Consider the following 12,004-nt stretch of genomic DNA (forward strand, 5'->3'; position numbering starts at 1 on the left):
GACCTAGCTCAGCCGGCGTTCGCAGTGCGCCTGCGCGCGGGGGCCGGGCCGCGCACTTGCGCGTGCCTCTCCACCACTCTGCTGCAGAGGCTGCCGGGAGATGTAGTCTTTCAACTCGTTCTCTGGAGGCTCTGGCGGTTAGCTGGGAACCAGTGGAGAGAGTCTGGAGTCCGGGAGAAGGTCCGATTGAGAAGGTGGGCAGTTAATGACAAGGGTTGGAGAGTCATGCTGGAGTGACAATGAAACGGTAGTTCTTAGGCTGAATTGCAAAGTTATGTTTTGTCTTCGAAGTTCTTCCAGGGCGGCAGGTCGATCTTAGCTCACCTCTGTCTATAGCTAGCCACTGACACGGTTGTTAACTAAAACACGTTTATTAAATAAATAATGGAATGAATGAAGGCTGAGGGATTTTTACAAGAGTTATAAGTCAGCGTCTCATGGCTAAGGCGTCCACGTGCAGCACGTTTGAGAAAACTTCGGGCTATATCATTTTTGGTTCTGTCCCGTCCCGCTTTGCCTGGTAATGCACTGAGCAGTGTCAGAATTCATTAAGGAATTAAACGAAACATGAACGCTGGCTTTACTCTCAACAAATGTTCTCCAACGAAAATTTGGGGCAAATAATTGTTACTGTTAAATTTGACGGAATTCTCTTTGGGGGATTCTTTTTGAGCAGTGGCTTCTGAAGAAAGACTGAAGGCAGCCAAGCAGAGGTCACAGAATATAAAGTCTCACATATAACGGTTTATCAAATCAACCTAAAACACACACGGAGAAGCAGGGTGAAAGAAATGGGATAACTCTGTAACATTAGAGCGGGAGAGAGGACCATACGATGCAGTGTTCATTTGTCCTGGATGTCTTTCTGCCACATCAGTGTTTCCCACTAAAGTGTGTTTTCTACGATGTGTTGTATTTGATCAAGGGCCCTGGTGAAAGGGAATGTGTTCTAAGGGGGAGACTTGGCCACGGGGTTGCAAAAGAGTCAGACATAACTTAGCCACTAAACAATAACAAATGCCTCACCACCGCTGAGCTGAGGACAGATCACTTTATTCCAATCAGGAGCTAATATTAATATTATTCAGAGCTGGACTTTAGGGTCTATGAAAACTAGTTTCTTTGCAGTTCACCCTTTCTTCTAGTTGGGGTATCCCATGAGGGTCCTGACCAATCTGAAGTATTTACTAGGGCCACTCTTCCTTTTCAGGGCTTCTCTGATAGCTCAGTTGGTAAAGAATCCTCTTGCAATGCAGGAGACCCCTGTTTGATTCCTGGGGCAGCAAGATCTGCTGGAGAAGGGATAGGCTACCCACCCCAGTATTCCTGGGCTTCCCTGGTGGCTCTGCTGGTAAAGAATGTGCGTGCAATGTGGGAGACCTTAGTTCAATCCCTGGGTTAGGAAGATCCCCTGGAGAACAGAAAGGCTACCCACTCCAGTATTCCGGCCAGGAGAATTGCAGGGTCACAAAGAGTCAAACGTGACTTTCACTTCACTCTTCCTTTTGATTCAGGCTCTTCAACCCCATGAGACAGCCAAAAACTCTACACAGGTTTTCAGCCACTGCTTTCAGAATTAGCAATAACTTCACGTGGAAAGATAATGGCAAACATCATGCTCACTTCTGATCGGTTCCCTTTCCTTTCTTCCAGATCTTGGACCCACAAGTTCTCACTGCTGTGGTAAGCTCCTCAGTGCTTTAATGTTTATTATATTTTGCCCAGCTGTAATCAGTGGTGGGAAGACTTGTTCAAGATAATAGTAGTCCATTGCTGAAGCAGAATTCCTATAAATATGTTACTTTTACAAAAATGTTCTTGTACCATACATAGTGTTTTGTTAGCTAATGTCTCTCACTAAATCTTTTTGTATTTAAAAATTTTTTAAGTTTACCTTATAGAACAATGGTTTTGCTATTACAAACAATGCTGTTATGAATGTTCTTGTATGTATCTTCATGGGTACAGGGAAAATGCTAGATCCTAAGACACTGCATCGTAAACTTTACTAGATGTGGTAGGCAGAATTCTAAGATGGCCCCCATGGTCTTTGCCCCTTGCTTTTGCCCTGCCCTTCGAGTGTGGGCAGGACGTATGACTTACTTCTGGCCGATAGAATATGGTAAAAATGATTACATTGCATTATATGTCTCTATCTTACCTGACTGGAGCTAGACACACTGCTACTGGCCTTTGAAGAAGCAAGCTTTCATGTTGAGAACTGCCTATGGAGAGGGCCTGGTGGCAGGGAAGTGTAGATGATTTCTAGAACCTGGGTGCAACCAGTCAGAAGCTACAACCAGTCAACCAGTCAACACTACAACCACAAGGAAATGAATTCTGCCAACAATCTTAGAGAGCTTAGAAGTGGATTCTTTCCCAATGAAGCCTCCAGAGAAGACAACCTAACACCTTGATTGCAACTTTGTGAAACCTTGAATAGAGGAAACAGTTCAAGTGTGCCTGTAACCCTAGCTCACAGAAACTGTTAGATAATAAATGTGTTTTAAGACACTGCGTTTCTGGTAATTGTTCCACAGCAATGGAAAACTAATATACTAGATATTGTCCAATTACTTCACAAGTGGTTATGCCTACTTCTACTCCACAAGCAGTGTGGAGTAAAATTCTCTTTTGTGAACACAACTAATTAAGAAAATAATTTGTGAGAAGAATACAATTTTTCATAACAATATTTTTGTTTCTGTCTGGTTTGGCAACTTATTCTAACTTTTTTTAGAAACTCTGGCATTTACAAATTTTGTAATCTATGTTATAGCTCCAAAATCACTGCAGATGGTGATTACAGCCATGAAATTAAAAGATGCTTACTCCTTGGAAGGAAAGTTATGACCAACCTAGACAGCATATTCAAAAGCAGAGACATTACTGTGCCAACAAAGGTCCATCTAGTCAAGGCTATGGTTTTTCCAGTGGTCGTGTATGGATGAAGAGTTGGACTATAAAGAAAGCTGAGTGCCGAAGAATTGATGCTTTTGAACTGTGGTGTTGGAGAAGACTCTTGAGAGTCCCTTGGATTACAAGGAGATCCAACCAGTCCATCCTAAAGGAAATCAGTCCTGGGTGTTCATTGGAAGGAGTGATGTTGAAGCTGAAACTCCAATACTTTGGCCACCTGATGCGAAGAGCTGACTCATTGGAAAAGACTCTGATGCTGGGAAAGATTGAGGGCAGGAGGAGAAGGGGACGACAGAGGATGAGATAGTTGGATGGCATCACCGACTCAATGGACATGGGTTTGGGTGTACTCCAGGAGCTGGGTGATGGACAGGGAGGCCTGGTGTGCTGCAGTTCGTGGAGTTACAAAGAGTCAGACATGACTGAGAGACTGAACTAAACTAAATATTACATTCTTAAGATACAGAAATGAAGGAATTTTGTAAAGGAGAATATAAATACAATGGAACTATTTAAAAAGATATTCTATCTCAGAATGGTAGAAATAAATGAAGCAGAGAGGAAAAAAGAAAAAATAAAAGAAATGAAGGCAACCTCAGGGACCTCTAGGACAATGTGAAACGCCCCAATATTCGAATCATAGGAGTCCCAGAAGAAGAAGACAAAAAGAAAGGCCATGAGAAAATACTCGAGGAGATAACAGTTGAAAACTTCCCTAAAATGGGGAAGGAAATAGTGACGCAAGTCCAAGAAACCCAGACAGTCCCAAACAGGATCAACTCAAGGCAAAACACCCCAAGACACATATTAATCAAATTAACAAAGATCAAACACAAAGAACAAATATTAAAAGCAGCAAGGGAAAAACAACAAATAACACACAAGGGGATTCCCATAAGGATAACAGCTGATCTTTCAACAGAAACTCTTCAGGGCAGGAGGAAATGGTAGGACATACTTAAAGTGATGAAAGAAAATAACCTACAGCCCAGATTACTGTACCCAGCGAGGATCTCATTCAAATATGAAGGAGAAAATCAAAAGCTTTACAGACAAGCAAAAGCTGAGAGAATTCAGCACCACCAAACCAGTTCTTCAACAAATGCTAAAGGATCTTCTCTAGACAGGAAACACAGAAAGGGGGTATAAACACGAACCCAAAACAACAAAGTAAATGGCAACGGGACCATACTTATCAATAATTACCTTAAATGTAAATGGGTTGAATGCCCCAACCAAAAGACAAAGGCTGGCTGAATAGATACAAAAACAAGACCCCTATATATGCTGTCTACAAGAGACCCACCTCAAAACAAGGGACACATACAGACTGAAAGTGAAGGGCTGGAAAAAGATATTCCATGCAAATAAAGACCAAAAGAAAGTAGGAGTAGCAATACTCATATCAGATAAAATAGACTTTGAAATAAAGGCTGTGAAAAGAGACAAGGACACTACATAATGATCAAAGGATCAATCCAAGAAGACATAACAATTATAAATATATATGCACCCAACATAGGAGCACCGCAATATGTAAGGCAAATGCTAACAAGTATGAAAGGGGAAATTAACAATAATACAATAATAGTGGGAGACTTTAATACCCCACTCACACCTATGGATAGATCAACCAAACAGAAAATTAACAAGGAAACACAAACTGTAAATGACACAATGGACCAGCTAGACCTAATTGATATCTATAGGACATTTCACCCCAAAACAATTTCACCTTTTTCTCAAGTGCACACGGAACCTTCTCCAGGATAGATCACATCCTGGGCCATAAATCTAGCCTTGGTAAATTTAAAAAAATTGAAATCATTCCAATCATCTTTTCTGACCACAATTTAGTAAGATTAGATCTCAATTACAGGAAAAAAAAAACTATTAAAAATTCCAACATATGGAGGCTAAACAACACACTTCTGAATAACCAACAAATCATAGAAGAAATCAAAAAAGAAATCAAACTATGCATAGAAATGAATGAAAATGAAAACAAAATGCAAAACCTATGGGACACTGTAAAAGCAGTGCTAAGGGGAAGGTTCATAGCAGTACAGGCTTACCTCCAGAAACGAGAAAAAAGTCAAAAAAAATAACCTAACTCTACACCTAAAGCAACTAGAAAAGGAAGAAATGAAGAACCCCAGGGTTAGTAGAAGAAAAGAAATCTTACAAATTAGGGCAGAAATAAATGCAAAAGAAACAAAAGAGACCATAGCAAAAATCAACAAAGCTAAAAGCTGGTTCTTTGAGAAGATAAGTAAAATTGACAAACCATTAGCTAGACTCATCAAGAAACAAAGGGATAAGAATCAAATCAACAAAATTAAAAATGAAACTGGAGAAGTCACAACAGGCACAGAAATACAAAGGATCATAACAGACTACTATCAGCAACTATATGCCAATAAAATGGACAGCTTGGAAGAAATGGACAAATTCTTAGAAAAGTATAACTTTCCAAAACTGAACCAGGAAGAAATAGATCTTAACAGACCCATCACAAGCACGGAAATCGAAACTGTAATCAGAAATCTTCCAGCAAACAAAAGCCCACGACCAGACAGCTTCACAGCTGAATTCTACCAAAAATTTAGAGAAGAGTTAACACCTATCTTACTCAAACTATTCCAGAAAATTGCAGAAGAAAGTAAACTTCCAAACTCATTCTATGAGGCCACCATCACCCTAATACCAAAACCAGACAAAGATGCCACAAAAAAAGAAAACTACAGGCCAATATCACTGATGAACATAGATGCAAAAATCCTTAACAAAATTCTAGCAAACAGAACCCAACAACATATTAAAAAGATCATACATCATGACCAAGTGAGCTTTATCCCAGGAATGCGAGGATTCTTTAATATCCACAAATCAATCAACATAATATACCACATTAACAAATTGAAAGATAAAAACCATATGATTCTCTCAATAGATGCAGAGAAAGCCTTTGACAAAATTCAACATCCATTTATGGTAAAAACTCTCCAGAAAGCAGGAATAGAAGGAACATACCTCAACATAATGAAAGCTATCTATGACAAACTCACAGCAAACATTATCCTCAATGGTGAAAAACTGAAAGCATTTCCCCTAAAGTCAGGAACAAGGCAAAGGTGCCCACTCTCACCACTACTATTCAACATAGTTGTGGAAGTTTTAGCCACAGCAATCAGAGAAGAAAAAGAAATAAAAGGAATCCGAATTGGAAAAGAAGAAGTAAAACTCTCACTGTTTGCAGATGATATGATCCTCTACATAGAAAACCCTAAAGACTCTAACAGAAAATTACTAGAGCTAATCAATGAATATAGTAAAGTTGCAGGATATAAAAATAACACACAGAAATCCCTAGCATATACACTAACAATGAGAAAACAGAAAGAAAAATTAAGGAAACAATTCCATTCACCATTGCAACAAAAAGAATAAAATACTTAGGAATATATCTACCTAAAGAAACAAAAGACCTTTATATAGAAAACTATAAAACACTGATGAAAAAAATCAAAGAGGACACAAATAGATGGAGAAATATACCATGTTCATGGATTGGAAGAATCAATACAGTGAAAATGAGTATACTACCAAAACAATCTATAGATTCAATGAAATCCCTATCAAGCTACCAATGATATTATTCACAGAACTAGAACAAATCATTTCACAATTTGTATGGAAATACAAAAAACCTCGAATAGCCAAAGCAATCTTGAGAAAGAAGACTAGAACAAGAGGAAACAACGTGCCTGACTTCAGGCTATACTACAAAGCTACAGTCATCAAGAAAGTATGGTACTGGCACAAAGACAGAAATACAGATCAATGGCAAAATAGAAAGCCCAGAGATAAATCCACGCACCTATGGACACCTTATTTCTGACAAAGGAGGCAAGAATATAAATGGAGAAAAGACAATCTCCTTAACAAGTGGTGCTGGGAAAACTGGTCAACCACTTGTAAGAGAATGAAACTAGAACAGTTTCTAACACCATACACAAAAATAAACTCAAAATGGATTAAACATCTAAATGGAAGACCAGAAACTATAAAACTCCTAGAGGAAAACATAGGCAAAACACTCTCTGACATAAATCACAGCAGGATCCTCTATGACCCACCTCCCAGAGTAATGGAAATAAAAGCAAAAATAAACAAATGGGACCTAATTAAAATTAAAAGCTTTTGCAAAATGCAAGAAACTATAAACAAAGTGAAAAGACAGCCTTCAGAATGGGAGAAAATAATAGCAAATGAAGCAACTGACAAAGAATTAATCTCAAAAATATACAAGCAGCTCCTGCAGCTCGATTCTAGAAAAATAAACGACCCAATCAAAAAATGGGCCAAAGAACTAAACAGACATTTCTCCAAAGAAGACATACAGATGGCTAACAAACACATGAAAAGATGCTCAACATCACTCATTATCAGAGAAATGCAAATCAGAACCACAATCAGGTACTCTCACTCTGGTCAGAATGGCTGCTAACCAAAAATCTACAAGCAATAAATGCTGGAGAGGGTGTAGAGAAAAGGGAACCCTCTTACACTGTTGGTGGGAATGCAAACTAGTACAGCCACTATGGAGAACAATGTGGAGATTCCTTAAAAAACTGGAAATAGAACTGCCATATGACCCAGCAATCCCACTGCTGGGCATACACACCTAGGAAACCAGAATTGAAAGAGACACATGTACCCCAGTGTTCATCGTGCACTGTTTATAATAGCCAGGACATGGAAGCAACCTAGATGTCCATCAGCAGATGAATGGATAAGAAAGCTGTGGTACATATACACAATGGAGTATTACTCGGCCATTAAAAAGAATACATTTGAATCCGTTCTAATGAGGTGGATGAAACTGGAGCCTATTATACAGAGTGAAGTAAGCCAGAAAGAAAAACACCAATACAGTATACTAACGCATATATATGTAATTTAGAAAGATAGTAACGATAACCCTATATGCAAGACAGCAAAAGAGACAGATATATAGAACAGTCTTTTGAATTCTGTGAGAGAAGGCAAGGGTGGGATGATCTGAGAGAATAGCATTGAAACATGTATATTATCATATATGAAACAGATTGCCAGTCCAGGTTTGATGCATAGACAGGGTGCTCAGGGCTGGTGCACTGGGATGACCCAGAGGGATGGGATGGGGAGGGAGGTGGGAGGGAGGTTCAGGATGGGGAGCACATGTAAACCCATGGCTGATTCATATCAATGTATGGCAACAACCACTACAATACTGTAAAGTAATTAGCCTCCAACTAAAATAAATAAATTAAAAAAAATTCTATCTCATTAAAAAAAATGATATGTTTTTGTCCCGTGATACAATGGGATATTTTTATACTTTCTTGTTTCCTTTTTCATCAATATTTCGCTGAACTGCCTGAAACTTTATGGTATCTATTCTTTTACATAATGGTAAAACTGAATATAGCCAAACAAAATTACTTTTGACTTGGCAGCTCTGTTCCTCTGCCTGCATAGTACTAATTCTTGCTATTGTTGGTACAAATGAGTGTTTAAGCAAAGAAGAATTAGGATTTTAATTATTAGTGCAGCAGGTTTTTAAAATTGTAGGAATTTATTTCCAGTTCTCCCAAATGTCCACCAATTTTGTATATACAGACTTACTTTGGTAAATCAACTGTTTGTCAGTCAGGTCCTTTGCATCTGTAAATTCAGTTCAGTTCAGTTGCTCAGTTGTGTCCGACTCTGCAACCCCATGGACTGCAGCATGCCAGGCTTCCCTGTTCATCACCAACTCCCAGAGCTTACTCAAGCTCATGTCCATAGAGTCGGTGATGCCATCCAACCATCTCATTCTCTGTCATCCCCTTCTCCTTCCTTCAATCTTTCCCAGCATTAGGGTCTTTTCCAGTGAGTCGGTTCTTCACATCAGGTGGCCAAAGTACTGGAGTTTCAGCTTCAGCATCAGTCCTTCCAATGAATATTCAGGACTGATTTCCTTTGGGATGGACTGATTGGATCTCCTTGCAGTCCAAGGTTCTCCAACACCACAGTTCAAAAGCATCAATTCTTTGGTGCTCAGCTTTCATTATAGTCCAACTCTCACATCCATACATGTAAATTAACCATCTCCATATCTAAAATGCCCATTGTTTTTAAAACACTCTGAAGCACATTGTATGTCATCAAAAGTTAGATCTCTCTTCCCCAGGGAAAATGGTTTTAAAGCATAGAAGTAATTTGAAATTGTGAAGTTGAAGTTACATTCCAAATGAATTTACAGTTTTAGTGAAGAAATTCAGAAAATTCTGTTTAATTTGGTTGATGTTTTCTTTTTTAAAAAGAATTTATTTTTGGCTCAGGTAGGTCTTCAGGATTTTCTCTAGTTGTGGCAGGGCGCAGGCTACTCTCTAGTTATGGTGCACGGCTGCTCATTGCGGTGGCTTCTCTTGTTGCAGAGCATGGGCTCTGTGACACATGAGCTTGAGTAGTTGTCTCACAGGCCTCTAGAGCCCAGGCTCAGTAGTTGTGGCACATGGGCTCAGTTGCTGCACAGCACGTGGGATCTTCCCGAATCAGGGATTAAATCAGTGTCTTCTGCATTGGCAGGCGGATTCTTTACCACTGAGCTACCTAGAAGCCCTTTTTCCTAAGGACCTTTTTTTTTTTTTTTTAAGTCTGCTGCTGCTGCTGCTGCTGCTGCTAAGTCGCTTTCAGTCATGACGGACTCTGTGCGACCCCATAGACGGCAGCCCACCAGGCTCCGTCATCCCTGGGATTCTCCAGGCAAGAATACTGGAGTGGGTTTTTTAAGTCTGAAACAGTCTTATTTCCAACAAATTGGTTTTTTACTTTTTGAAGTTTTGTCACAACATGCATATAATATTGAATAATTCAGGTTCAGTTGGTTCATTCTTTTCTAGACTCCTTTGGGCCTCTTCAAGGATTATTAGACAGTTTTGGAGAACCGGCCTGTTAATTTGTTTCACTGTAATTCTTCTGTCTTTATCATATAAATTTACATATTTGGCGGGTAGTCAATACCTATACACACTCCAGTGTTCTTGCTTGGAGAATCCCAGGGATGGGGGAGCTTGGTGGGCTGCCATCTATGGAGTCGCACAGAGTCGGACACGACTGAAGTGACTTAGCAGCAGCAGCAATACATATACATTTGATATATGTATTCAAAATACACATATTCTTAAGTTTCCATATTGGCACAGGTCTGTTTTGGAGCTTTCTATCCTGTTCAGTTGGTCTCTTTGTCTATCCCTACACCAATAACACGTCTTAATAACTGTATTAGTATAATAAGTCATAGTACATTACAGGTCAAGTCACCTGTACTTTGTTTTTCTTTGTTAAAATTGCCTTGGATCTTCTTGGACCTTTTTGTTTAATATTTTTTATAATTACTCCATCAGCTCCTATGAAGAAAACCTCTTAAGATTTTGATTGAAATTATATTGAATTGATGAGATTAAGTTTTTGGAGAATAGACATCTCTATTACATTGAGGCTTCCTCTTAATGAGATATAGTATATCTCTCCATTATTTAGGTCATCTTTGATTCCTTTCAATGATGTTTTGTCATTTTTTTCATGAAATGTTTATATATCTTTTGTAAATTTAATTCTACTTATATTATTTTTTCTGTTGCTATTATATTAGTTTAAAAAAAGCCTTTACATTTACTGTTTCTTATGCATAGAAATGAAATTGATTTATATAAATTCCTATTTAGAATTTTGCAGGATGATTTTATTAATTCTAGTAATTTGTCTCCAGATTTTCTTGGACTTTCTATAAACAATCATATTTACGGTGATTTAATGACATTTTTGTTTCTCCATTTTTAGTCTTTTGGTTTGTTCTTTACTGTGCTTGACAGAAGCTCTAATACACTGCTGAAGATAAATGGTGATAGGAAGCAGCATTGTCTCATTCCCGATTTTGTAGGGAATCACTCTAATGTTTTACCGTGAAATATGATGCTTGCTCTAGGTTTTTGGTAGATATCCTTTTATAAATTCTTTATCAGATGATTTCTCTCTATATATTCCAATGAACATACCCTTTAATATAGTTATATAGTGAGTTACATCAGTAGATATTCTAAAGTTAACCTATGTTTGCATTTCTGAAATAAACCCAACTCGACCATAATTTATTTATACAGAACTGAATTACATTTCTTAATATTGTGATTCGAATTTGTGAATCTATTTATGTAAATGCGTATCTGTACTTTTCCTATCTTGTACTGCTGTCTATTTTTTGGTATCATGGTTAAACTAACTCTGATTTTTTTTTTGCCTCTTTTCCAATTTTCCCTTTTTTGGAATTTTTAACTACTTTATTTTTTGTCTACTATTTAGAAGTTAGGTACTTTACTTCCTTCAGTGGCTGTCCTTAAATTTTAATCTACATAATAAACTTAATAATACTAATCTCTTGAATAACACAAGGACTTTAAATCCCTTTTAACTACTTAACTGTATTCATTACTTCACCATTTTACTTTTTTACATCGTTCTTTTTAGTCAGTGTTTTGTCTTATTTAATCTCCAAATTATTGGTTTATAGACAATGATTGTTTACCATTTACATATTTATCATTTTTTGTTTATCCTGCCTTCTTGCAGCCTAGATTTTTGTGTTTTCTACCTCCTCCCTGAATTATATCCTTTAAATATTAAATTCCTTAATGACAGTTTATCTATTGTTGGTAAATTCCATTCTTGGTGATCTGAGAGTGTCTTTATTCAAAAATTATGGCAAAATAGAAGTTTGGCTAATTATGGAATTCTAGGTTAATAGTTCATTTTTCTCAGCCCTTTGAAAATATTACACTAATGTCTTCAGGCTTCAGATTAGTTTTCTATTACTGCCATAACAAATTAGCACAACTTTAGGGATTTAAAAGAGCACAACTATACTGCTTTATAGTTCTGTAGGTCAGAAGTTATGTGTAGGACTCACTGGACTAAAATCAAATGTTAGCAGGCTTCACTCCTTTCTGAAAGCTTTTGAGTCCATTTCCTTGTTCACTCCAGGTATTGACAGAATTCAGTT

This window comes from Capricornis sumatraensis, chromosome 1, assembly GCF_032405125.1.
Source record: "Capricornis sumatraensis isolate serow.1 chromosome 1, serow.2, whole genome shotgun sequence".
Taxonomy (NCBI): Eukaryota; Metazoa; Chordata; class Mammalia; order Artiodactyla; family Bovidae; genus Capricornis; species Capricornis sumatraensis.